Source organism: Protopterus annectens, chromosome 5.part0 (assembly GCF_019279795.1).
Source record: "Protopterus annectens isolate FY-2018-M chromosome 5.part0, PAN1.0, whole genome shotgun sequence".
Lineage (NCBI taxonomy): Eukaryota > Metazoa > Chordata > Ceratodontiformes > Protopteridae > Protopterus > Protopterus annectens.
Genome location: NC_056735.1, coordinates 881,103,523 through 881,129,920, shown reverse-complemented (window position 1 = coordinate 881,129,920; position 26,398 = coordinate 881,103,523). Strand labels below are relative to the sequence as shown.

The 26,398-nt window shown below is 36.4% G+C and overlaps 1 protein-coding gene across 1 annotated transcript in view; it reads left to right on the top strand.

Annotated features, from left to right (window-relative positions):
• Positions 1-26,398, top strand: part of LOC122802054 (neuronal acetylcholine receptor subunit alpha-9-like) — a 291,951-nt gene that overhangs the window by 210,775 nt on the left and 54,778 nt on the right. The gene's annotated exons all lie outside the window — the stretch shown is intronic.

The window sequence follows — 26,398 nt, the reverse complement described above, 5'->3', positions numbered from 1 at the left end:
TACTCTACTGTCTTGGTACCACTTTTTCCTTACCTTAATGGCTTTAACCTCTTCTTCTGATGAATTTTCCCATGGGTTTACATAATAATAATGTTTCCTTACATTATACTACATACTTATTTCTTTCTCTATATCATCAGTTTTTATTTTCCATGTTATTTTGTTTTTGATAATTTATAATTGTTTTATTTACATATTCTTTTTATCTCTTTTTCTTATTCTCATCATCTCCCAGAATTTTTGTACTTATATTTAAACATTCTCATTATTAAATTCTCATTCTCTCCCTTTACCCACTTTAATACTATATACAAGTTTAAATAAGTAAAATAAACAACTGTAAATAATATTTCTGCCTAAACAGTAATGTTTTATTTTATTCTTGATTTCTTTTCTGTATTTCTTTTTACTCTCTTGTATTATTCTCGAAATTCTCTAATAAATTTCTGTACATTTTCCCATTCTTCACTTTCTCTTCCTTTCATACATCATCATGTACTTCAAACACTTTTTATACTTTTTTTATTAAATTCAGTCTACCATTTAAACCATTTTTATAAAAGTCCTTCATGGTTATAAGATCCTTCCATAACTGCAGTACTTCCCACTCTCCCATTTCATCCCATAATTTCTCTCTTTTTTCTTTTCCTATTTTAATAAACTTCCTTTCTTCCATTACCTCCATCCATATTAGTAAATGGTCTGAACAAACATCTGCTATCCCTAAGCCTTCAGATATAATCAATTTCAAATCCAAGTGCCCTCTTTACAAGTTCATTGACTTTTGTCCCACAAAGCTATTACCAGATTTTATCACTTCCTGTATTTTTTACATAGTTCCCTTTCGTTTTACGTCTTCCCCTTAAATCACAAAGTCCTCTGCAATTATAAATCACTTACCAGTTTGTATATGCATTAAACTCTATATCAATGTTGGGAGAGTGGCCTAATGGTTAAGGTGTTTGCCTTACAAACACAAGGTGCAGGGTTTGAGTTTCACAAGGGATAATTGGCTAGGCTTAAAATGGCTCACAAGGGCAATTAGCCTAGAATGAACCAATCAAACAAGTGTTTCTCCAAATTCTCATGTTCCACCTCCAAACTCGCCATAGCATTTTACTCCTCCTCCATGCTGATACTTCCCTTTGGCCTCTTCCTTGCTGCTGAAGGAACCCTCTGGCACCATATAGAAGATCCAAGGAGTAGGGTTTTTTTATTAAACATCATTTCATATTTACAATATTTACAATTATATACATTTTTAATGCCTACCCGGTGGTGTAAACCTTGGCTCAAGGTGATTGTCACTGTGAAGTGACACCTTGACCCCCTAGTCTTGGCCTCTTCCTTGCTGCTGAAGGAACCCTCTGGCACCATATAGAAGATCAAAGGAGTAGGGTTTTTTTTTTATTAAACATAATTTCATATTTACAATATTTACAATTATATACATTTTTAATGCCTACCTGGTGGTGTAAACCTTGGCTCAAGGTGATTGTCACTGTGAAGTGACACCTTGACCCCCTAGTCTTTTTTTTGCATTCTTTATCTCCCCCATCCTTTTTTTGCTACAGCCAAAATTGTATTTTCTTCAATATTTCTGACAATATCCATTTTCCATTAAACTGTATCTCATTTAATCTTTTGTTCCATATAGTCCATATTATATAAAACATTTTTTATCTATTTTCATTTGTCCTTTATTACCATAATACCCATATTCTAACATATTCATATTTATATTTTTTATTCCTTTACTACATTCCACAATCTTATTTTCATATACTTTTTTGACAATTCATTTACCCTTTTAAATCTTAAAAAAATGTTCTGTAGTTTCGACTTCACCACAATAGTTACATACTGTTTCTTTTATTGTTTTATATGGCATATTACTTTCCACTGGTAACTTCCTTATTGTCAATCTCCACAAAAACTCTCTTCTTCTTCTTCTTTTGGCTACTCCCATTAGGGGTCGCCACAGCAGATCAACTGTTTCCATTTCTTCCTGTCCTCTGCATCTTACTCTGTCACACCAACCACCTGCATGTTGTCTCTCACCACATCCATAAACCTTATCTTAGGCCTTCCTCTTTTCCTGTTACCTGGCAGCTTCATCCTTAGCATCATTTTCCCAATATACTCTGCATCTCTCCTCAGCACATGTCCAAACCAATGTAATCTTGCCTGTCTGGCTTTATCTCCAAACCTACCAACCTGGGCTGACCCTCTAATATACTTATTCCTAATCCTGTCCATCCGCGTCACACCCAGTGCAAATCTTAACATCTTCAACTCTGCCATGTCATGGTCTGACTCCTGCCTTTTTGTTAATGCCACTGTCTCCAATCCATATAACATAGCTGGTCTCATTACCCTCTTGTAGACATTCCCTTTCACTCTTACTGGTACTCGTCTGTCACAAATCACTTCTGACACTCTTCTCCGCCCACTCCATCCTGCCTGTACTCTCTTCTTCACCTCTCTTCCACACTCACCATTACTCTGAACTGTTGATCCCAATTATTTAAACTCATCCACCTTTGCCACCTCTACTCCCTGCATACTCACCATTCCTCTATCCTCTCCACAAAAACTATCTACAGTCATAATATTTTCACAGCACTCTAATCTCACCTTTATGGCTTTTCTTTTTTCAGTTTCTAGTTATTTCCATGGATATATACAATAATACTTATAGATTATACTATATTTAAGTACCATTCTTTCCTGTTCTTTTCTATATTATTTATATTTATTTTGTATAACAACATTTTGTCTTGATACTCTTTTATTTCCTCATTCAAATATCCTTTCCATCTTTTCAATGTACTCACTCTTTCCCATATATTTTAAGTTCATTATTACACTTATCAAAGATTTATTACCTTCTTCTAACCATGTTAACACTTTATATAAATTCAGTGATGCTGCATGGACAACAGGATTAACTAAACCTTATCCTCCTTCCTTTTCCTTGGGTCTATATTACAAACTTGAAGTTACTGAACTTCGAATACGATATGGTCGACACCATATCATTGAAGTTCAGTATCATTGAATAGGTAATAAAAATATTAAAAAAAATAAAATGAAGAAGTAAGTGCTGTAAGTTGGTATATTTAAGTATCAGGGGGTGGGGTGAAACAGCTCCCCACGTGGGGGGTGCAGGGGGGCTAGCCCCCTGCTTACAGCAATTAGTTTTTGTTTCTTTCATTTTTTTATATTTTTATTACCTATTCGATGTTACTGAACTTTGATGATATGGTGTCGACCATATCGTATTCGAAGTTTAGTAGCTTTGACTTTGTAATATAGACCATTTTCCTTGACATATAACACCCCTCTTCACTGGATTTAATCTGGATCCCCATATAAATGAGAGCACAATTGACATAAATTCTTTTTCATACTTTTCAGGCACTGCAAACAGACTCACTAAATATGCATTTTTTCATAATAAGACAGGATTGACTAAGCATACATCAACTTATATGTCCTCCAAAACAAACATATATTCCTTTCTTTTTGTATTGTATTATATTACCCCATTGTTGCAGTTTATGCAAGTCAATACCACATTTTATACCTAACATATCGATTACCTCTCTGGTAAACAGAATACTTCCTACTGTATCTATTGTTCCTATGCCTTTACATTTATCCTTACTTAAACACATATGACTATCTCTTAAATATTGATTAAATTGCTTAATACCCTCTTCCATCTTTTTTTTTGTCATTAAAACTATATTATCTACACAGGTGAACATTACCAGTAGTTGAATTCCTTCTCTAGTCCTATATCCAGCCGTTCTTAAAGCTATAGTCATTTTGTTAAGAAATGTATTCATAATTAATGCAACTAAAATACTACTCACTGTGCATCCCTACCTTATACCACTTCTTACATCTATTTCCTGACTTAACCAACCATTCACCACTATTTTCACTTTATTACTTTCATAGGCTGAAACAAATATTTTTATTATTTTTCCACTTATAATCTTTCAGTATATCCCATAAAGTTTCATGTTGTATCTTATCAAATGCTTTACTCAAATCACTTGCCATAACTTTAACTTCAGACTTCTTTTTTCTATTATATCATCTACAGTTTCTTACATTATCATCAGCAGTTCTAGTCTTCCTTTCCTTTTTTTCCAAATATTGTTTCATCAAGTATTTTATTTACTTTGTTTTCTAATTTTTTCTCTCTATTATTTTCATAAATATCTTTTAGTCTGCATTATTTAACACTATCAGTCTCCATACCTCTCAATCTCTTAAGGCAAGAAATCTGGACAAAGCCATAAATAAAAGTGGAACAAAGACCCAAAAATAGGGAATTTTTTTTAAATATTGCTCTTACAAACTTAGAAAGTTGATAGAATAACAGGTTGTGCATTAGCATACATTTTCTGAAGGCTATGAAGACTGAAACTCAAACGTCTGCCATTATTTTCTAAATCCAGTCTTTAATGATTTGCCACTAATTTGCCAGAAAACCACAATTTTATGAAAACAGGCCAAAAATATGAGGCAAAAATCTGGACAGTCTGTGAAAATCTGTACAGTTGAGAGGCATGTCAGTCTCTAATTTCTTATATCTTCCTTTTCTCCTTTCTTCCATATATATTTCCTAGCTACACCACAAATTTCTTTTTCTCCCACACTTATCTCTAGCCATTCATTTAATATTTCAACAAAATACTTATTCTGCCAATCTGTCATATCTTTATAAATACAATTCTGCCAGTCTGTCATATCTTTATAAATATAATATGTGATCCCATCCAGTTATGTGGCTTATTTCCCATTTACTTCCTTTAACACATTATTCATTCCTTCCACATTTATTTTTTCTAACCCTTTATTATCCTGTTTAGTTAGTTTTTTAACATTCCCCTTTCTTTTCCTTCTATTTTATTCTTTTTAAATGTCTTTTCTATCTGTTCTTTGATTGCATACATTATTTCTTAATTTGTCTTGACATATTCTCCTTTCTTATTTCTGTTATTTTTCTGTTCTATTTTACTATCTTATTTAAATATGGTGCAACCCCTTCTTTTTTCCCTTGTAAAAATACCTTTGTTTAAACAACATTTTTTTAATTCTCTTAATTCATTTCATATGTCTTCCTCTGTCTTTCATAAAATTATCTCTTGTTTCTTACTACTTCTTTAAATACTTCCTGACTTCCTTCTATTTTGTTCTCTTTTCTTTTTAAACCTTGCCATTCCAAGAAATATCCCTTATATTTTTCTTTAAAACTTATCCACCAATGCATCCAGTCTTTGTAAAACTATTTCATACCTACACGATATTTCCATAATTGTTTAACCCTTTCTATTCCTTCCCCATCTAAATCTTTTTCATTTAATCATTTAATACCTTTGCCTAGCTTTATATACCCCTCATTTTCTTGAATCCCTATCCAAATTGCTAAATGATCTTTAAATCCTGTTGCTTTTATTCCTCCCTTCCTATAGCATTTTTACACTTTCCAAGATTGTAAAATAATGTATCTCTGTTTTTATTGTATTCCTTTTCTAGATCCCCTGTTTATTATCACATATATATAATTTCCACTTTGTAATATCTCTGCTATTATCTTAACATCAGCTCCCTCTTTTCTCTTCTTAGGTCACAATTAAAATATCCCACTAATATCTCCATGTTCACACTAATATAATCTAGAATATTTTTAAACTTAACATCTCTTTCTTTTTTGTTACATATGCATGAACTGCAAAAATTTTATACACATGCTTTTTCCACCACACATCTGTGATGCCCCTGCAGTGGCCCAGTAATCAAGGAGCCTCAATCCTCACCACTGGCAACATCTAGGGGATGTATACACTGGGAGGATGACAAGTACACACAGTGTAAAGTGCAATTTCCCTTAAGAGCACACAGAGACTGCAGTCAGTCTGGGGCTGGATTCTCCCTCTTTCTCCAGATCCCCAGTAAGACTCCCCACTGGCACAGCTATAGAGTTGAGATCTCAGCTGAGTGGCCAGGCCAAAATCTCCAACACCCTCTCTGTCCAACCACTGCTTCATGTCCATTCCCAGTAGCTGACACACACACACACACACACACACACACACACACACACACACACACACACACACACACACACACAAACACATACACAGAGACACACACACACTCCTGGGAAAGGCTTGCACAGGTTTACTAGCTATGCCCCCTTCTGCCCAGACTATAAGGTAGTTTCCACTGGCACCAACCACTCTTATCAGCTACTTTTACGGCCCTTACCAAAGGGTGTCCAATCCTTCTATGTAATATTATTATTAATCCAAATTGTAGTCTGATCAAGAGCAAGGCTATTTAGGAGTGGCCTTTACAGTATCACCAAATAAATATGCAAGTACTCTCAGAGCTTAAATATGTCTTACAAATATCAGCCACAAAAATAGGTTTAAATATATTTAATCTTCTTCTTCTTCTTCTTTCGGCTTTATCCCAGTTAGGGGTCGCCACAGCGGATCACCTGTCCGCACATTGAATGGCAGTGGAGTTTTACGGTGTCGAGTTGCCAGCCCGGCGCCCAACCTTCCACAGAAGGCACACTCACACGCACACCTAGGGCCAATTTAGAGTGTTCAGTCCACCTGCAGCATGTCTTTGGGATGTGGGAGGAAACCGGAGCACCCGGAGGAAACCCACGCGACCACAGGGAGGACATGCAGACTCCGCACAGAAGGCACCCCAGCCGAGGATCGAACCGGAGAACCTCTTGCTGTGAGGTGGCAATGCTAACCACTGCACCACCGTGGCCGCCCGTTTAAATATATTTAATAATAAATCATAAAAGAAGAAGACAATACTATATATGTATTCACAGTGACTTCAGCGTTCAAAATCACTGGAAATATTTAAAACAACATTGCAGGACAGTTTCCAATAAATACAGAAAAAATCTAAACTAATCTTTACTATATTCCTAACTATATCTAAAAGAGTTATTATGCCCTAAAAATGTATTTACAGCAAGGCAAGTGCCGATGTGATGACGAGTGGATGTTCTTGTTAGGTCAAAGACAAAATACAAAATGCACAGTCTCTCTCAGAAAGATTTCTTAAATTAATATCAAATATTACTGCTGGGTTAGCTTGGATGACATCACTTATTGCACCTCACTTTAGTTCCCATGATAAACCCCCATTGTAGCATTTGACATCTTGTTGCGAAAAATACATATCTCTCAGATGATTACAGATCCTGAAAGTCATAAAACAATAAAACACTTCTGCATCTCAGACCTAGTAATTACTTCTCTTCCAAGACAATACAAAATACTAGCTCTAGACATTGTGTCTGCTACACTGAAACTGTGAGATAAACTTTTATAGCACAATTGTAAAACAATTTCATTTCAATTTATTTTCTTGAAGTTTTGCAAGGTAACCTTTTATGTCCCAGTTTGTACTGTTAAAACATATACAGTTACACAATTACAATAGTTTATATAAATTTCTATTCTAAGCCAGCAGGGCATGCTGTGGTTACATTTTAGTACAGTACATAAAATACAGTTTTGTATAAATCATATCAGTATTCACAAATGACATAGAATTATTTACAAAATTACAGATAGCTGGGCTGGCAGTATGACAACATCTATCACTGTTACTCTGCCCAACATTACCAAAGTGTAATCCAAAATTGCTATTGATTTTTGACATAATATCCCTATACTTGAGCATGTTTCTTTTCCCATATTCCAAATAATTTCACCTCCCTATAATTCTTTTCTGCTTGTAATCTCTCCCCTTCTGTTAAATTTTTTGTATCTTCCAATATAATAAGATCTATGTCAAATGTTAAACACTATTCCAATGCACCTAGCCTTCTTTTGATGTTCTTTATATTATTCTCATTTACAGCTAACATTCTCAGCTTCTTCCTTTTATTGTATTTAATTTTTCTTCTGTCATTTACCTTTTTTATTTTCTCTCATACCTACACACTTAAACTTCCATTTTCTGTCTTTTGCCCCTTTCCCTATAGAATTCTTCTTTCCCTTAATCATTCTCCAATTCATATCTTCTTCTTCACTTGATTCTACCATTTCTCCCTTCCCTTCTTTTTCTCTCCTTTTATGTTTTATTATTTCATCCTCTCCATTTTTGTTCTTCCTGCTCCTTTTCTTGATCTACTTCTATATGCTGTTCTTCTGCTCTTTCTTATTCTTTCTCATACTTTCCGCACCTTTCCTTGTTATCTTCGGCATTTGTCTTACAATCCATCCATAAATGCCCTATTTGCTCAAATTTTACACATTTCATTTCACATTTTTTTAGCTTCATGCCCCACTTTACCACAAGTAAAGCATTTCTTTCTGTCACAATTGCTAACTAAATGATCATTCTTGTCACAAAAGAAACACGTCTTCAGTTGCCCCCAACATTTCACACTACCTCTTTTTTCTTCTACATTTTCATACTTGGAATACTTATTATTTTTTTGTTTTCCATTTTCAACATAATACCACAGTCCCAACTCCCAGTCCGTAAACCTCTGTTATCATAAATATTTGTAATGTCTATAACATCTTTACACACAGTCTTTAAGTAGTCTTTTAATACTTCTTTTTAAACTTCAGTTCGGAATTGCATATAAATTATCTTTTTTGTCTGTTAAATGCTTGTAAAACATATGAGTTCCATGGATTGTAGTTTTTTTACTTCATATTGATCTAAGAATTTCTCCACAAACTGACCTGATTCAAAAAGAACATCACAAAATGTGTCTTTATTAATATGTATAAATGCTCTTACCTCTTTAGGTGATATGCCCAAAGGTGAAACCATATTATGCCAAATGTCATACCTCTCAAGTTCTTTTTCTTTCTTACTACTTATTCTTACTAAAAATGTCTTCCTCCCCAAATCTGCTTTCTTCTCTTCTTTCTTTTCTCCTTCTTTCACAGTCTGTGCATATGACTTCTTCTCTCTTCTAATTTCTTCAACCTCTTCTTCCTGTATTCTGTGCATAATATCTCCCATGACATGGATTTATCATTGTCTGGTTCACTTTGATTTATTAAGTCATTTAAATATACATCCTGCAACCCTCACAACTGGAGGGTTGTAATAATACATCCTGTCTGTGACTCACTTTCTCCTTCAAATAATCTCTCTGTGAACAAGATCTCTGAATCTGTATAAAAGACCAGCATTACAGTAGGTCATAGGGCAAATATAAAAAAAAGGAGGCAAAAAGCAACAATGGGTAATAGCTTTAGCACATTTAGTTTTTCATGACCAGATGTTTACTGTATTAGTGATTGCAGTAGCCCAATTGAATGGGCAGCAGTCAGCTTGTAAGTACTGGCAAAGAAAGTGAGATGATAACACAGAGACTATTCAAAATATGGGTACTAACAGCAATCCAAAGAACAGAAATCAGTGATAAAGGCAGTAGGAAGGTTTTACTTACAGAATATGGAAGAAAACTGTGAAACTAGCTATCGTGCACAAACAGTTGAGCTGCCTAAAACAGAGAATATGGAAGCAAATGGTCCCTCATTTCTTTCCTCAAAGTTTTTACATATTGGCTATTTTTCCCTCTCCTGTGGTGCCTTTTATATGCCTTTTATATGCAAAGTTCATCTATTAGACATTCCAAACTGCAAATTGTAGTGTAATACTCCTGGAAGGCACTAGACGCTGAGGCACTAGAGTGTCTGTGTGTTTTATTAAATCTTCTCCTGTACTTTCTTGGCCTTGGTTCTTTTTTAGTGGTATTTGGCACAGTTTTTTCTTTTATTTGTCGCAAATTGTATTCTGTCTGGTCTGGTCTGTATTATGGTGGCTGTGCTCACTGTGAATAATCTGAATAATAAACTGCCTGATTTAGAGGCTTTTCTAATAAGTAATTGCATTCATATATGGATAGTTAGAGAAACTCCCTTGTCCAAATAGCATTCCCCCAGAATCAGAGTACTGCCCTATCACTCATTCAGACAGTGGGGGAATACATTTTTTATCTGTTCTCATACTAAATAATAACAATAATAATAGTAATAATAGTGACCTAGGAACAATATCTGGTTAACTGACTTGCTCAAGGTCACTCACTAGGCAAGTGAGGAAATCAAAGCCCTGTACCAAATGAACTGCGGCTCATAGCTTAACCTTCTGCACCAACTAAATCTTGCTTAATACTCCCTAATTCTGATTTAGAACTTCTTGACATTTTGGTCACATTTAAAAGTGTCAGTTACTATCCTGTCATTTCAACTTGGAACCATATTAGGTTCTTAGCTAGGTTGGGTTCCATGTCTATTAATTACAGTACCATAATTTTAGATGTCTACCATTATCTGTCAATCAACTGTGAGTTGTATAAAACAAACAATAAAATATGTCCATAATTTCTTAGATTAATTATTACCATTTCCATTGGATCAATAATAATAAATAATATACTTGGCCTTGTCCTTATGCACATTACTACCTGCACATCAGCTACTGTGATACTCTCTTTGAAAAATGTGTTAGCTTCTTCGATCAAATCTGTTTACCAAATTATCTTTTTACTTAAAATTTGTATCATCCAGCCCATAAAGTCAACTACATTCAAAGGCTCCTCTAAAGCTAACCTCATATCCCTGTCTGAAGGCCTAAAGAAATTCAAAGACATATTTCCCTCTTCTGATCTGATCTCTGAAGCCACTACATTTAACAAGTTTTTTTTTGCAACCACCTAAGTCTGTATTGGTAACTGTCTACCTACCAGGTATAAGTATGGTGAGATATTCAAGGATGGAATTCCCATATAAACAAACTTTTTAAGAGAAGAATAAAACTGTATGAGTCATATAAGAGACTTCCACTCCCAATCTGTAGAAGGTTTATAAGCAGAACTCCAGAGTTCTTGAAGAAATCATTAGGAAAAGTGGGAGTGAATATGAGTGAAAGGCAGCTAATTCTTCAAGGATTAACCACAGGGCTTCTTTCTACTGTATCAATAGTATTAGAGGTAATAACCAACATTGCTTTTAGTTGGAATTTAATGGTACCACCTGTTCTGATACCAAAGCCATAACTAATGTACAGGTTAACCAAAAACAGAATTAACGTTCCACAAGTGAAAAAATGTACCAGCTTGGAATACAAAACGCATTTATTGATATTTAACAATACAGTTAAGCGCTTTCATCTGAAAATTTATTAAACTTCATCAGAACAAAATTCCTATGCAACTTAGCCCTTTTATAATCAAACGAACCAATCAAAACACATTCCCCTAATTGATTCATTCATTGAATTCAGCTTAAATTTGTTAAAATACAGTTACAAATACGATTAAAAATGAACATAACTTAAAATGCAAGTCTTTTTAATGTGCAATCATGTTAACACTATTTTACAATTCATATAAAAACTTATAATTTAGCTGATCATATCTTTAGAACACTATTAATGCTAATGTTGTCATTTAACCCAGGGGGTCTTGCTGCATCAAGACTTAGTTGCCAGTATAATTCTTTATACTCTAGTCTGGCTTCCCACAGACCCCCCCCCCATGGGTCTTGTTTCACTTGTTCCAAAATAAAAAAAAGTGAATTTACATTCATCACATTCCCTGGAATGTCTAAATAGTGCATTTCTGTCCTTCCTGTGCATAACATCATAATTGTGTTCATCTATACGCTTCCTTATAGCTCTCTCCGTCTTTCCTGTGCAGGTTGACAAATGTAGTTCATATCACTCACTCCTACTCACCCTCATGTTTCTTCTTTTTGAATCTCTAAATGTTGCTACTCCCATTATTACTATAAACCATGTCCTGAAAGCTGTTAACACAAAAAAACAGCTAAAATAGTAGCTCCACGTTCCTTGAAAATATCCTAGACTGCCCTGTTAGTGCAAATCATGTTACTACTGAATCCATTTTTAGTTTCCTTTTTTAAATCTAAGCTTCTCCACAGTGCTACCTGAGTTATGAAAACCAGTGCTGTGGTACCTCTGTATAAAGGAGGTATTGCAAATGGCATTCCCTGTAAACTAACTGAGTGCATCGTAGTCAAATTTACAAACAGTAACGTTGGTAACTTACTTAGTATTCTTGACTCTCAGCAGTTCTGTTTTGTGATGAGTAGGTCTTGTCAGCTTAATTTGGTAGATTTTTTTTGAGAGTGTAATGAGTCCATTGATGAAGGGCATTCAGTCCACACCACTTACCTTGACCATACTAAGGCATACAATGCAATTCCCAAGAAAGCATTCTTGATAGCATTACTTGTTTAAATATTAACACCTGCGTCATTCAACAGATTACAAATTGATTCTCAGGTCAGTAGAGGTACCTAATGTTCCAAACTTTGCATCTTCTGCATAATATACAGCAAGGAGGACAAAGGCATTGAAATGATAACAGCTGTATAATATACAGTATGCAGGAACCTACGCCTAGACCTGTATAATGGTAATCATTTGAAATGCAAATAAGGAGATTGAATGACTGAAATAATGGACTTACATATATCAAGTCCAAGAAACCATTTCTCAAAATATTCCCTTTTCTCTGAGGTATGCCAATCTTAGAGTTGGTAAATATAAGTTTGGGGGAGTGCAGGGGGGCTTGCCTCGCACCCCATCCACCCTCCACCATTTCCTGCAAAAAGAAGTTTTAAGGAAAAGAGTGATTTTTGAGATTTGCTGTTCTGCAGGGTTTTGGTCTTTTTTGTTTTTGGCTTTTTGGCACTCAGCAGTTCAAGTGCTGACATTTCAACAGGGAGCCCTCTATAACTGCCATGTAGTACACAGAATGCAGGACCCTGGATCTATAAATGTACTACTACTGTCATACAACACACATGTTGTCATATAGCATGCAGGAATCTGACCTGAGAATAATATGCTGTACAATATAAAGAATGCAGGAACAAGGACACAAAACTGTAAAGATGTGGTGCAGTACTAGGCCTAAAACTGAACAAATGCTGTAAAATATGCAGTACAAAGGACCTAATGTTCCTGACCTTGCACCTGCTTGTAATATACATGGAAGGCCAAGTGCACTGAACTGTACACCTACTATATGACATATATCATACAGCATGCAAACACATAGGATTATAAATGTATGCTGTCCATCTCTGAACCAGGAGGTAGCATGATGTGGGGGTGGTTGGGAATGGAGGTAGGGTAGAGAAGCAGGGTGAGCGAAGTGGGCCGAACCAGACGGTAGCAGTAGGCTAAGTTTCAAGAGAAAACAATTAGGAAAGCAGAGAAGAAACAGAGCTAGATTTCTTTTAATGAAAAGCTGAAATTAGTATAGGTGGTTGAAGGCAGGCAATATCTCATGGAAAGCAGGTAATGAAAGTAAGGAGAGGACACATATGTAACAGATGAAACGGCAGTGTAGAGAGAGTGCAACGAGGGGGCAGAGAGAGTCAGTGTGAAATTAGAAGTAGTGCAGCAGGGGAATGGGTGTAAGGTGCAGTGATGTGCTAGGAGCTGTGATTTTAAACAATAATATCTTAGAGTAAATTGTAGTATAAACATTCATAAACAATGACCAATTTATGCAGACTTGAATATGTAGTTGTGCGAACGGAATACTGGTTCAGCAGATTTCAACAGGGTTCCAGTTTGTTAAGTGGTGTATGTATGACTACATACAGCACAGTTATTCACAAAAACAGAGAAGAACTTTGCTTAACAGCTGTAGCTTACCACCAATAAACTGACTTGTAGAGAAAGGGAAAAGTATTACAAGCTTCTTAGTATTTTGAACCGCATGTCCATGCCATGTTTGCATCTTCGAATCAGGTTTAAGGTATTAGCAGTGAAAATTCTTCATTAGCTGGATATGTCTTTTACCAAATGGTTTGTCTCTGTGACTTTTTTACCCTTTGGTTTGAATAATTAGTAGTAGGGATGGAACTAAGACGAAGAGGAAAACTTTGAAGGGATTGATCAACATATTCCTCTTAAAAATTAAATTTCTGTCTTTTGAAGATGAGTTTATCATTGTTTGCTGAAGTGTTTTTAAACAAGAGTCAGATTTTGCTCTGTCTTTCTTGGTGATGCAGACAAAGCAGTGTAAAATGTGTGAAAACAACTTCTATACCAGTACCACCACTGCAGTTTATAAATGCAGTTTTGCAAGGCTGGTAATTTTCAGTCATTACACTTAACATTTATTGTCTGTTGCATCTGAGAATTTCCTGAAAGCTTGTTTGCTTTGAATTTGTCATGTAATCCACTTTATGGAGTGATTTTTTTTGCAATTGATTGACATGCTTTAAACAATGTATTTTTGTCAGATCGTTTATACCAAAGTTTGAATATTCTATCTGCCAGGTCTGATCTTCAACATTAAGCGAAAAAAGCATAGGTTAGTTAAATTCTGGTTTAATTCTGCATGTTTTAATGTGTTTAATGACTATTAATCTTGGTTGTGGATGTTATAAATTAAAGAGAGTATGTTTCTGCAGTAAATTTATGTGCAGGAAATTTACTTCCTTTTTGGCTAGCCTCTTAGAGATCAAGGTCACTTTCTCATCGCTATTTCTCTCAGGCCTTTTACATTATCCATGTTGAAGATCTTATCTCTTCCTGTCAACATACCAAGCAGACTTGAAAGTAGAATAGCAGGCCCCAAGTGAGTGCATAAATATTTTAAATAGACTAAGCATGCTGATAGCATTCCAGGCAACAGGTTTACTTACAAATAACTGTTCACAGGTGATATGAATACCAATGAAGAATAAAATTGTCTGAACAAGTATGCTCAGTAAAAGAAGATTTTTTCATCAAGTCATGAGTTCCCATTTGTCATAAAGTGACATTATATGACTTTTAAATATGATCAGCTCTGAAAACAGGCAACCAATTCTATTTTGTATGTTTATTTTCCCTCCCCTGTGTTTTGGCAGTACACATTTTACCTGTTGCTAGGAAATGTAACTTGTGAATAGCACTCTGTAACTAACTTTCTCAGCTAATTCTACTTTATATACCATTACTTTGTTAACATTATTACTTTGCTGACAGTGAGTCAGATGCAGAAATAGTCTCTGCCTGTGCCACAGGAGGGGTATGGAGGACATCTCAGTTGCATTACAGACAGATAAGTGATTTAAAAAGAGAATTGCATATCGTAGGAAGTATTGACTGTGCTCTGTTGGAAAATGGAAGGCAAACTGAGCAGCTAGTAGCATTATTCACTGCAATTGTTTACTGAATATTCATTTCACTGTTCACTGCAGTTGTGTACTGAGCACCTACTGATATGGTGTTCAAGGGGACAGAAGTGTGACAAGGTATGGAATACAGCACTGAGATAATTGTAAATCCTCAAAATCAGGAATGGGCCTGTAGGAATCTGAGAGATCCCACAGATGGGTATTAAACTACATAGAAAGCAATGCAAGCTGTGTACCACCACATGCTAAGGGTGCAGGTTGTGACCTAGGATATTTTAACTGGAGCACAGCATATAGAGGTGTGCCACCACACATACTGAGTCTACAGGATTGTGTCCAGGGTGGGGGATTTCACTTTAAATGGGGCACAGCATGCAGAGTGGTGCTCTCACATATGCTAAGGGTGAAGGTTCCACCCAAGGAAGATGGAATTCATTTTTAACGTTGTATAGTACTCATAACTGTGACCCCATACTTGCTTACAGTACAGGTTGTGTCCTGAAAGGAAATTTTAATTTAAATAAGGAGCAGATTGCAGAGCTTTGCAACCACAAATGCTGATTATGCAGATGATATCCTTATAAATAGAGCACAGTATGATGCCACACATTCTACAACACAACATGCAGAGTTTTGCTCCAAAATGCTGAGGGTACAGATTGTATCTAAGATGAGGCTATCATTTTAAATTACACTCAGTATATAGAGCTGTGTCTCCATTAATTTTGAGGGTAGAAGAAGTGCCCAGGGACAGGGTCTGTCATTTTTCAATGTACACAACAGTTGCGTACCTACTCAGTTTTGAGGCTGCAGGCTGTATCCAAGGAGGCAGTTTGTCATTCATTATGGGCACAGCTTGCAGAACATACAGGGATGCAGGCTGTCAACTGCTTAACTGTTGGAAGGTCTGGCACCAACTGTAAGATGAATGTACTTTGATGGAAAGCAAGATGACAAAGTGCATACCCCAAGAAGGATGAAGGATGGATAACCAATGCTATACTCTCAGTGGATGATAATCATAGCAGTTCCCAAGATGTAAAGATAAACAAGGCTGTGCTCCTAGACAAATGAATGAGCAATGCTGAACCCCTATAAATAAGGATGACCTGTGATGCATGTTAGAAAAATTAATGATTGTATCCCTGTAAAGATAGATAACCAGTACTCTATCCATAGGAAAAATGAATGGCCATGGTTGTTATCCATTAAGGATGGATAACCAATACTATACTTTCAGTGGAAGATAATCACAGCAGTACCCGAAGATGGAAAGATGGAAAGATAAACAAGGCTGTGCTCCTAGACAAATGAATGAGCAATGCTGTATTCCTATAAATAAGGATGACCTGTGCTGCATGCTCAAAAAATGAATGATTGTATCCCTGTAAAGAAAGATAATCAGTATCCTACCCATAAGAAAAATAAATTACCAAAGTTGCTCTTCATTAATGATGCATGACCAATGCTGTACCCCAAGGAAAAAATGAATAACCAATGCTGTATCCTGTAGGGGGAATGACCAGTTCCACACCCTAAGATGCATGAATGATCAGTCTTGTTGCCGAAGACAGAAGACCACATTGCTGAAACAACAAAACCCAAGATGCAGAACTCTGTCAGAGGTGGATTCACCTGATGAGGCTATCAGATCACTGTTCTAGAAATGTTATCTTAATGCCTGGGAACACTTTCAAAGAGACTAGACCTAAATAACTACTTGAAAATGTTGGAATTTGTTACTTAAAATTAAGTATTATGCATTATTAATAACTTATAATAACATCAAATTGTTAACTGCATTGTGTGTGTGTGTGTGTGTGTGTGTGTGTGTGTGTGTGTGTGTGTGTGTGTGTGTGTGTGTGTGTGTGTGCACGCAATTTGCCCTGCAACAAAATGCTAATATTTAATTTTATTATAAAGTTGCCTTCCTGACAGTATCTAAAATAAAATCAAGTGTAATATCGCTGTGTTCTAGTGACTGCATGCATATGTGTGTTTGCAGCCCTGTGGGCTTATCTCTGAATCATATGGAAATGAATAAATAAGAACACCAACTTTCTCCCTGGCTTTAACACATATGTGGTGTAGAATGTCACACCTCTAACAGCCTAAACACATTTTTACATTCCAGAGCTTTTTTCAAAAATCAAGTTAAACAGAACAAGATAATCAAGTGTAAATTTCAGTAAAATGTATTCTTTACTGTGATAATAGTCAGTGTGTTCATAGTCTTTCCATAAATATTATAATACATTATAATGCAAACTCAAAATTATATTTTTTGCAAATCTTTCACAAACAACTTCTTATATCTTGGAAACTGTACAACTTAGACACATATTGTAAGAAAACTTTTGTTAAAGAGAAATAAGCTTTAACTTCCAACAAGAAATTCCTCTCTGAGTGCATGTTTATTCTGATATTTACTGAAATATGTAAACATATGCTTAATTATATAACTAGCAATATAAATAAGATTGCAGTTTGAGGTCCACAGATTTTTCCCAGGAGGTGGAAAATCACAATCACACTTATTGGTAATTTAACATTACTCATCCAGCAGGGTATCCAGGCCACTCAGGTGATTGTAACTTAACAAAATAGACCTAACAGAACACTCAGTATCATGGAACAGAATGTGCAGACAACAAACTGAAAGGGTAATGATAATTTTATAGACACTATTAACATGGAGAAGCAGTTCAGAGGAGCGGTATGCTTTTCTGAAAGTCATGGTTATCAGAGAAGAGGTTCATTAAGAGAGCAGCTGAATGAATTTGAATGGAAGTTAAACAAATTCTGCAACAAACGAGATACTTTACTTTAGGGAGTGAATTAACCATAGAATTATACATAAAGCTTTACAATGTTCTAAATTTCCAAATGGAATTAGTGAGAATTCTGATCTATATAAAGAGCTGGTTATATTATTTGACCAACAAGGACTTGAACTACTGGTGGTTTTGATTAAACACAATGAAACTGAAATGCAGAAATTAACTGAGTAGATCAAAGAGTTGGACTCCTCCATTCAAAATGACTTATTGTTTGATGGGACCACTTATGCTGCATTGTTTCAAGTGACTGACAAGAAAAACAATGAGAATTTTGATCATAAGCAGAGGAAGTTTCACCATGATTTGCTGGAATATGAAAGAGGAGAAGCGTATCCTGGGGTCAGAAAGAGGTTTGAAGGTGATTCATTGTATGATGATTCTCATCAAACCACTGAGATTGTCCCTTTAAAGGATGGACCACAGGGGTCGGTGAGGATATATGACTGACAAGCAAACAGCAGGCCAACAAGAAATTCAACTTATGTGGAGGCAGTGAGAGAAGGATATACAGGGGACAGAGAGAACAGGAGAATGAAGAAGAAGAATTCGAATTACAAGCAGAGAATGATGGACTATTGGGTCTAAAGTGATCCTGTGTATGCATACCTCCCCAGGTGGTTTGCACAGATGTGAGCATGGCATGGGTGTCACTTGCATGACTGAGATCCCAAATAACCCTGATATCGTATTCAAATGATGTTTGCACAGATTTGATGGTGACATCATGCATGCAGTTTATCCTTTTCCTCAATGTAGTGCGATCTTGCAATTGGTATATTTAATTTGCAAGGGGGTGTGGGACATTTGGGGGTGCAGGGGGGGTGCAGTCCCCCTGAAAAATGTAAAAAACAAAAAAAATTATGTAATTGTAGTGCCCTCTCGAGCTAAGTGCCGAATATCCAATGAATATTCATGTGGCCATTGAAGAAATCAATATGAATATTCAGGATTTAGGCAGGAATTGCTAATGTGCACCCTCCTGGGAGGTACTCGTGTATGATTGCTGGGTCTAAAAGGATCTGAAGTTAGTTTTTTCTAGAACAAGTCTTCACCTAGCCCTGATATGCAGCATCAAGGTACTGCTTTAACTAGTAATGACTTTAACTTTTACAATTTTAGTCATTTAGAAATTCATGAAACATTTTTTCAGTTATTCATGAAAGGGTTAACGTTTATACCTACATGTAAAAGTGATGTAACAGAAACATTGCTAGAGCTTAAATTATTTGTTAGAAAGATGAATTTCATTGCATTTTCTTAAGGACACTGATGGACCACTATGTTACCAGGCCTTGTTTAGAAAGAGTTTATTCATCCCCTAACTTCACAAAGCATTACAAAGTTTTGAATACGCATGTGAACTGGGGATCAGAAATGTTTTAAGAAGGAAAAATATGACAATTACTGACAAAGCAAACTAGGAATCCAAATTAGTGTCTTCAACTAAAGACAAAAGGTAAAACCCAGATTTGTGCCGAACTGGTAGTTAATGATACCATATACACTAAGCCTGTGGACATAGCAAACCTGTTAGCCAACAGGTTCTGTGAAAACGTCACTCCTCTGTCTCCACCACACATACTCCATGAGATTCCTTCCACCTGTCCCCCAACTTGTATCTCTAGAGAGCAGGTCATAAATGCCCTCTCTAAGGCCAAAAACACAGCATCTATGTGACCTGATAACATCCCAGGCTGCGTCCTACATGGGCTCCAACTAGAATTAGCAACACCATTGGGTGCTCTTTTCAAATATATTATAAACACTGGCTTCATCCCAGCTGAATGGAAAATGGCCACCCTTATCGCCTTGCACAAGGGTGGTGCTTCCACTGACCCTGGGAACTATAGACCTATTAGCATGACTAGCCTTATCTGCAAGGCCATGGTGCGAATCATCATGGACCATTTCAACAAAGATACAGATAATCTCCAAACACTTGGCCCTACTCAGTTTGGATTTGTCAAAGGGAGATCATGCCTGTTAAACACGGTGGACTTCTTTGAGACAGTCACTACAGCCCTGGTCATACCTCACAACCTCTCAGTAAAAGACATTTGGACAAAGACTGACAAAATGGGGGGAACAAAGGTCCAAAAATAAGGACATATTTTAAATATTACTCTTATTAAGCTTAGAAAGTTGCTAGAGTAACAGGATTTGTTTTAACATTCATTTTCTGAAGGATTTGAAGTCTGAAACTCAAATCCATGTCATTATATAGTGACTTCAGTCCTCAGAACATCCCAGTAATTTGTCAGAAAAACACAGATTTTATGAGGAACAGACCAAAAATATGAGCCAAAAATCTGGACATTCTGTGAAAATTTGTGCAGTTGAGAGGTATGGGCCCCTGGCAGAGGGGAAGACTATTCATACAGCCTACCTGGACTTGGCCAAGGCTTTTGACACTTATTCCCCACTTAGGCATTATTAACAGACTCACCCAGCTAGGTATCAACCCTTATATAGTTAGGTGGGTTGCTAACTGGCTCACCAACAGAACCCATACAGTCAGAATAGGGGAATCCACCTCCAACAGCAGACCCATAACCAGTGGGGTTCCACAGGAATCAGTCCTGGCACCTCTACTGTTCAGAATCCATTTCTCTGAAGTACAAGCAAAAACTAAAGGTCTGTGGCTGACAAAGTTTGCTGATGACTGCAAACTGGAAGAGGTCATAAAATCCCCAAACAATATTAACATTCTACAAGAGGGTTTTATGCAAACAAATGATTGGTGCCAAAGTTATGGCCTTAAACTTTCTGCAAAAAATTGTATTATCATCCCTTTCAGTAAGAGCGATGTTCCTGCTAACTACCACATCAACACCCTAAGCGCGCACTCAGTGGTGAGAGACCTAGGCACACAAATTGTCAGCAACCTTACCTTTCATCACCATGTCTCCACAGTGATAAGAAGGGCATTCTGTATTGCTCATCTCATACGTGAGAGCATTGCCTCCAGAAAAAAAAGTTATATCCTCCCTGTACTCTTCCCTCACCAGGCCAATACTTGAGTACAATGCCTCTTTTGGTATGTACCTTTCCAGGCACCTGCAGCAATTGTAGAGACCACAAAAGTTCCTCACAAGGAGAATTCAAGTTAGTCAGCATCTGTCCTATGTGGATTGGCTAAAATCAATGTCAATTTACTCCATTTTATACAGACTACTCAGAGGTGATATCTGCCTTGAGTATAAGCCAATCTTTGAATTTGCTTTATTGGAAATGCTGCATATCCATAAGTCCAGTGGCTCACGGGTTACTTACTCTAAAGAACGTAATCTGGTATGTGACATTAATAGAACCTGCTTGAGGGACAGGTTTGCCTCCCAGAGGTTACCACACCTGTGGAACAAACTCACAATTCATAACAAGCAGGGAACCTCTTTAGCCCTCTTCAAGTGCAATCTGGATGATTGGATGGGTAACCGTAAATTCACTCAGGGGGTTCCACTTGTGTCTGTCTTTTACAGGGGCAATAGGTGCTGATCATGGAAACAAGCGTAAAACTTGACTAGGCTTGTAAGGGCCCTAGGTCCATTAACCTAGTAACTTCCTATGATCCTATAGATTTAACCAAAGAGGAAGAACAATTATTGAGAAGTTTGAGAAAAGAAAAGGCCAAGTGATGTAAGCAGATAAGGGTGGGGGGTTGTTTTAATGGACAACTGGTCTATTACAATAGAATGTTCAATCTACTAATGAATGATGCTATGTATGAAATTTCCTCTATTAATGAATTGAACATTGTATACAGAAACATTGACTTGTATGTGAATGAACTAGTTCTGCAAGAAGACATTTCAAAAACAGAATTAGACTTTTTATAGGTAGAAAACCCTCAGATTCCAACAATTTTGGGATCCCAAATATCCATAAAATATTTTAAATCCCCCGCCGCATCCAGTTGTCAATGCAAGAGGTTAAAAAAACTGAACCTCTGGCTAAATTTATAAATCTTAAATTAAAATGCTTGGTTCCTTGCATAAACATATACTAAAAGACTCCTGGCATTTTCTTGAATCACTAACACAGAACATATTTATTTTCTAACAGTGTTGTTTTTGTTACCATGGATGTAGTTGACCTTTTCTCTGTGATTCCACATCTGACTGGGCTTGAATGGTTAAGAGAAGTTCTGATAGGGTGTAAGTTTTTAAACAACAGAATGACTGAAATTTTAATAGCAATGATAAGATTGGTATTAGCCAATAATTGTATAATATTTGAAGGGCAATACTACATCCAAAAAAGCAGGGGTTGCTAAGGGTGCGAGTTGTGCCCCTGTCTTCTCAAACATCATAATATGCTATTGGGAAAAGCATTTCGTATTTTGCTTTGATTACATGAATTGTATTTCTAAATATTTCAGGTTTTTGGATGACTTATTTCTGCTTTGGATAGGAATGACTGACAACGTGCATATTTTTTTCAGTTATGTTAATAGCACCATGTCCTTTTTAAAGTTTATATATATATAATATGGATAATGTGGATAATACTGAAAGCATAATTTCTAAATATCATAACAGGTAACTACTTCACCAAGCTCTGTATACTATCTAATGTCTCCTGCCTTTAATTGTGTCTGACCATGTGAATAGTGTGTCCCTATTAGGGAACACCACAAACCATAGTACATAGTCACTTTGTTTTTCTACTTTGTTGTATACTTTGTTTTATACTTTTAAATGTTATCTATATGATTTTGTCTATTTGGAACTTTTCTCCCTGGGCCTCCACTGAAAATGGACATATATCCAGTCGGACTATCCCGGTAAACAAATGTAAAATAAAATAAAATAAATAAATAAATATAACTACTCTAAGGCATCATTGAATTATTTAGATATGTAGATGTCAAAAGATTGTGATAATCAACATTTTGTATTGAACACTCACAAAAGGAGACTTTTTCTGACTCATATTTGCACTTAGTTTATACCCTGAATATCAGAAAAAGGGACTAGTGAAAGGGCAGATTGTGTGGGTAGTGACAATGACATCAGAGGAAGGGTTGTTTTTGCAGCAAATGAACTACTTAGTCAAGCTATTGTGACGGATGTTATCCAGAAGATTTTATTTTACCAATACTTTATGAAGTTATTTTGAAGAGACTCCAGAGGGAATATGTACCACTTCTATGGAAAATGAACAACAATGGGGTAGAATTTAAAAATAAGAAACAAGAAGGATATAAAAAAGCAATTGTTTTAACATTTACGAGTAATGTGAATGACCTAATTAGTGTGATGAGTGTGCCAATAGGAGGTACAGCCAGCCATGCCAGGTAAATTAGAGCAGTGGATGTATGACTTGTGCCAGCACAGCTAGCTGGAATTTTGTAAATAACAATATGTCATTTGTATAACAAACTGATTTCCATAGATGCTTGTGCTGAGGTTTGCTTGTGATAAAATGTATCAACAGTGCACTCTGCTGGAATGAAAAGAAATGTACATGTATTATTGTAACTGCATTAAATGTATATGTTTTAATAGAGGATACTGGGACAGCAGAGATTAACCAGCTAGCTTACTTTAAGAAAAATAAAGGAAATGTAAATGAGCTGTTAAACCATCAAAACAGCACCGCACAGTGCTGAATAGGACCGCAGATTGTGGGTCTGGAAAAAGCATTTGCTCATTAGCTCAGTAAAAAGAGGGGAAGCCCCAGGCACTGCCATAAACATTTAGATGTGTATTGTAGCCCTCTATGCTAAATTCCTGTCTTAGCTTCAAAGGGGGATACTGTGAGAACCTAGAGTCAGGTGACCAGATGAGATAATTCTGCAAGTCTTCTTGGATATTATATTTTACAGGGAGTAATCTCAGAGTATTGAGTATTCTGTTTTGGGGAACCTGACTAGAAAGACTGTTCACATATTTCATTGTGACTTACTCTATCAAGTAAGTTATTAGGGAATAATAATTCTCATAGATTCAGTCTGGAATATAATGAAGCTTAGTTTAGAGATTGATTTTCTTTGTTTGTATGAGTCTGTCCGTCAATGTTATTTTCAATATTCACTTTAATTTGAACTATGTGGTTTACTGTAAATATATATTTAGTATTTTCATGTTCTTTCATTATTTATTATTAAATATAGTTATAATCTTTATTGTGGCTGGTCCTTGTAGAGATTATTTAACCTCTGAAAGTGCTTATATTTGTTTGGTAACACTGTGTGGGCCACTCCAGAAGGCCTAGCTGTCTTGGTCAACTACTACCATTTGTATTAGTATTAATATTACACAGTATAATTGGACACCCTTTGTTAAGGGCCTTAGAGTTGCTGCTTGTGGAATGTCTGTTGGCTGTGATAACTACCTTATTCTCTGGGCAGAAGGGGACACAGTAGGTAAATTTGTGCCAGTCTTTCCCATGTGTGGGTTTGTGTGAAAAATCAAATATCACAGTGTGCGTGTGTGTCAGCTACTTGGGGCAGGGACACAAAGCACTGGTCTTACAGAGAGGGTGCTGGAGAACTGGCATGGGCACTCTGACCAAGGACCTAACCCTATAGCTGTACCAGTGGGGAGTCTTATTGCGGACCTGGAGGGAGACAGATATAGAGAAATCCAGACCCTGGGCTAAGTGTGTTCCCTGTGTGCCCTTAAGGGAAATTGTGCTTGATGCACAGAGGTCTGCGTCTAGAAATACTGAGTGTATCCATTTGTATTCCAAGTGCATGTCCCTCTCCAGTGCCAATGATAAGGATTCAGGCTCCTTGATTACTGGCCCAGCATTGGGACATCACAATGAGAGACAACTGTTTTTTGATAATTAGCGAATATGATGTTAAGGGGCATATTGGAACTAGCCCTAAATTCAATTTTAAAAGGAATAGAAATATTAAGGGATTATTAGAAAATGGAAACAGGACAGTACTTAGTGTGGAAGGAAAGATCAAGAAGGGCACATATAAATGTGGGACATGCCCACAATGTTTATGCATTATGGAAGTAGAAACTTTACAATTAAAAATGTTGACTTCAATATACATAGCAAGGAACATTTTAGCTGTAATACAGTTTGGGTGGTATATTTGGCCATTTGTCAAGCATGTTCAAGTTACTATGTTGAGAAAACAAGCAAAGTCCTGCATAAAAAAAAATCCATGAACACTTACATGGCATTAAGAGGAGAAAACTAAACAGAGTCTTAGTTAAACACATGAAGTCATGTGATGATTTTAATGGTACAGATTTTCGGTACTGGAAAAAATTGAACGTGATCCAAAGGGTGGACCTTGGCATAACATAATCGAAGAAAAAGAGCTAAGATGGCAACTGAGGTTAAATGCAGCTACATTCCTAGGTTTGAATGATATGGGAACAATAAGGAGTGTGCTCCAAAGACTATGTAATAGGTTGTAAAAACAATTGACTAACTGTATAGCAAAAATGAATTGTTTAAGGTTAATTAAACAGGATTTTGTATTGGTTGGTATGGGGATTGGATGTAAAAAATGTTTATTAATGGATGTTATTTTATGTTCTGATGAAGTCCTGTTTGGGACAAACACGCTTAACAATAAAAAGGTGAATTCTATATGTTTTGTGAGAGTTTTCTGGAGTTTGTTTGGTTATTGGTCAGCTTGTGGAAGACTGAATATTTCCCAAGATGTGCAACTTACAGTGTAAGTATCAGTGACAGTTTTGTTCAACAATATCTAAGGTTTCACCTGATGCCATGCAATAGTTTGTAAGTTACATAATTTTTTAAGTATTAAGTACATATGGAAATATTGCTTATGAAATAATTGCAAAAAAACGACCAGCAATATCTGTAGTATAGTGTAATATAAATACACACTGACAATGAATTTCTTGTCCCCAACTATGGCATTTAACACCACATCACTCAACAGCATGTGGATCTCTCAGTTATAAAATTAAGATCATAAATATGAAATATGAATAAGTGGAAAACAGTGATTAATTTCTCTACTGCAGGCTATCATAGATTAACATTCTTAGTGTCATTTTGTTAATCCGCGGTGGTGCAGCAGTTAGCATTGCTGCCTCACAGCAAGAGGTTCTCTGGTTCGATTCTCGGCTGGGGTGCCTTCTGTGTGGAGTCTGCATGTCCTCCCTGTGGTCGCATGGGTTTCCTCCGGGTGCTTCGGTTTCCTCCCACATCCCAAAGACATGCTGTAGGTGGAATGGACACTCTAAATTGGCCCTAGGTGTGAGTGTGTGCGTGTGTGTGCCTTCTGTGGAAGATTGGGCGCCGGGCTGGCAACTCGACACCGTAAAACTCCACTGCCAATCATGAGCGGACAGGTGATGTGCTGTGGCGACCCCTAACCGGGAAAAAGCTGAAAGAAGAAGAGTGTCATTTTGTTAATAA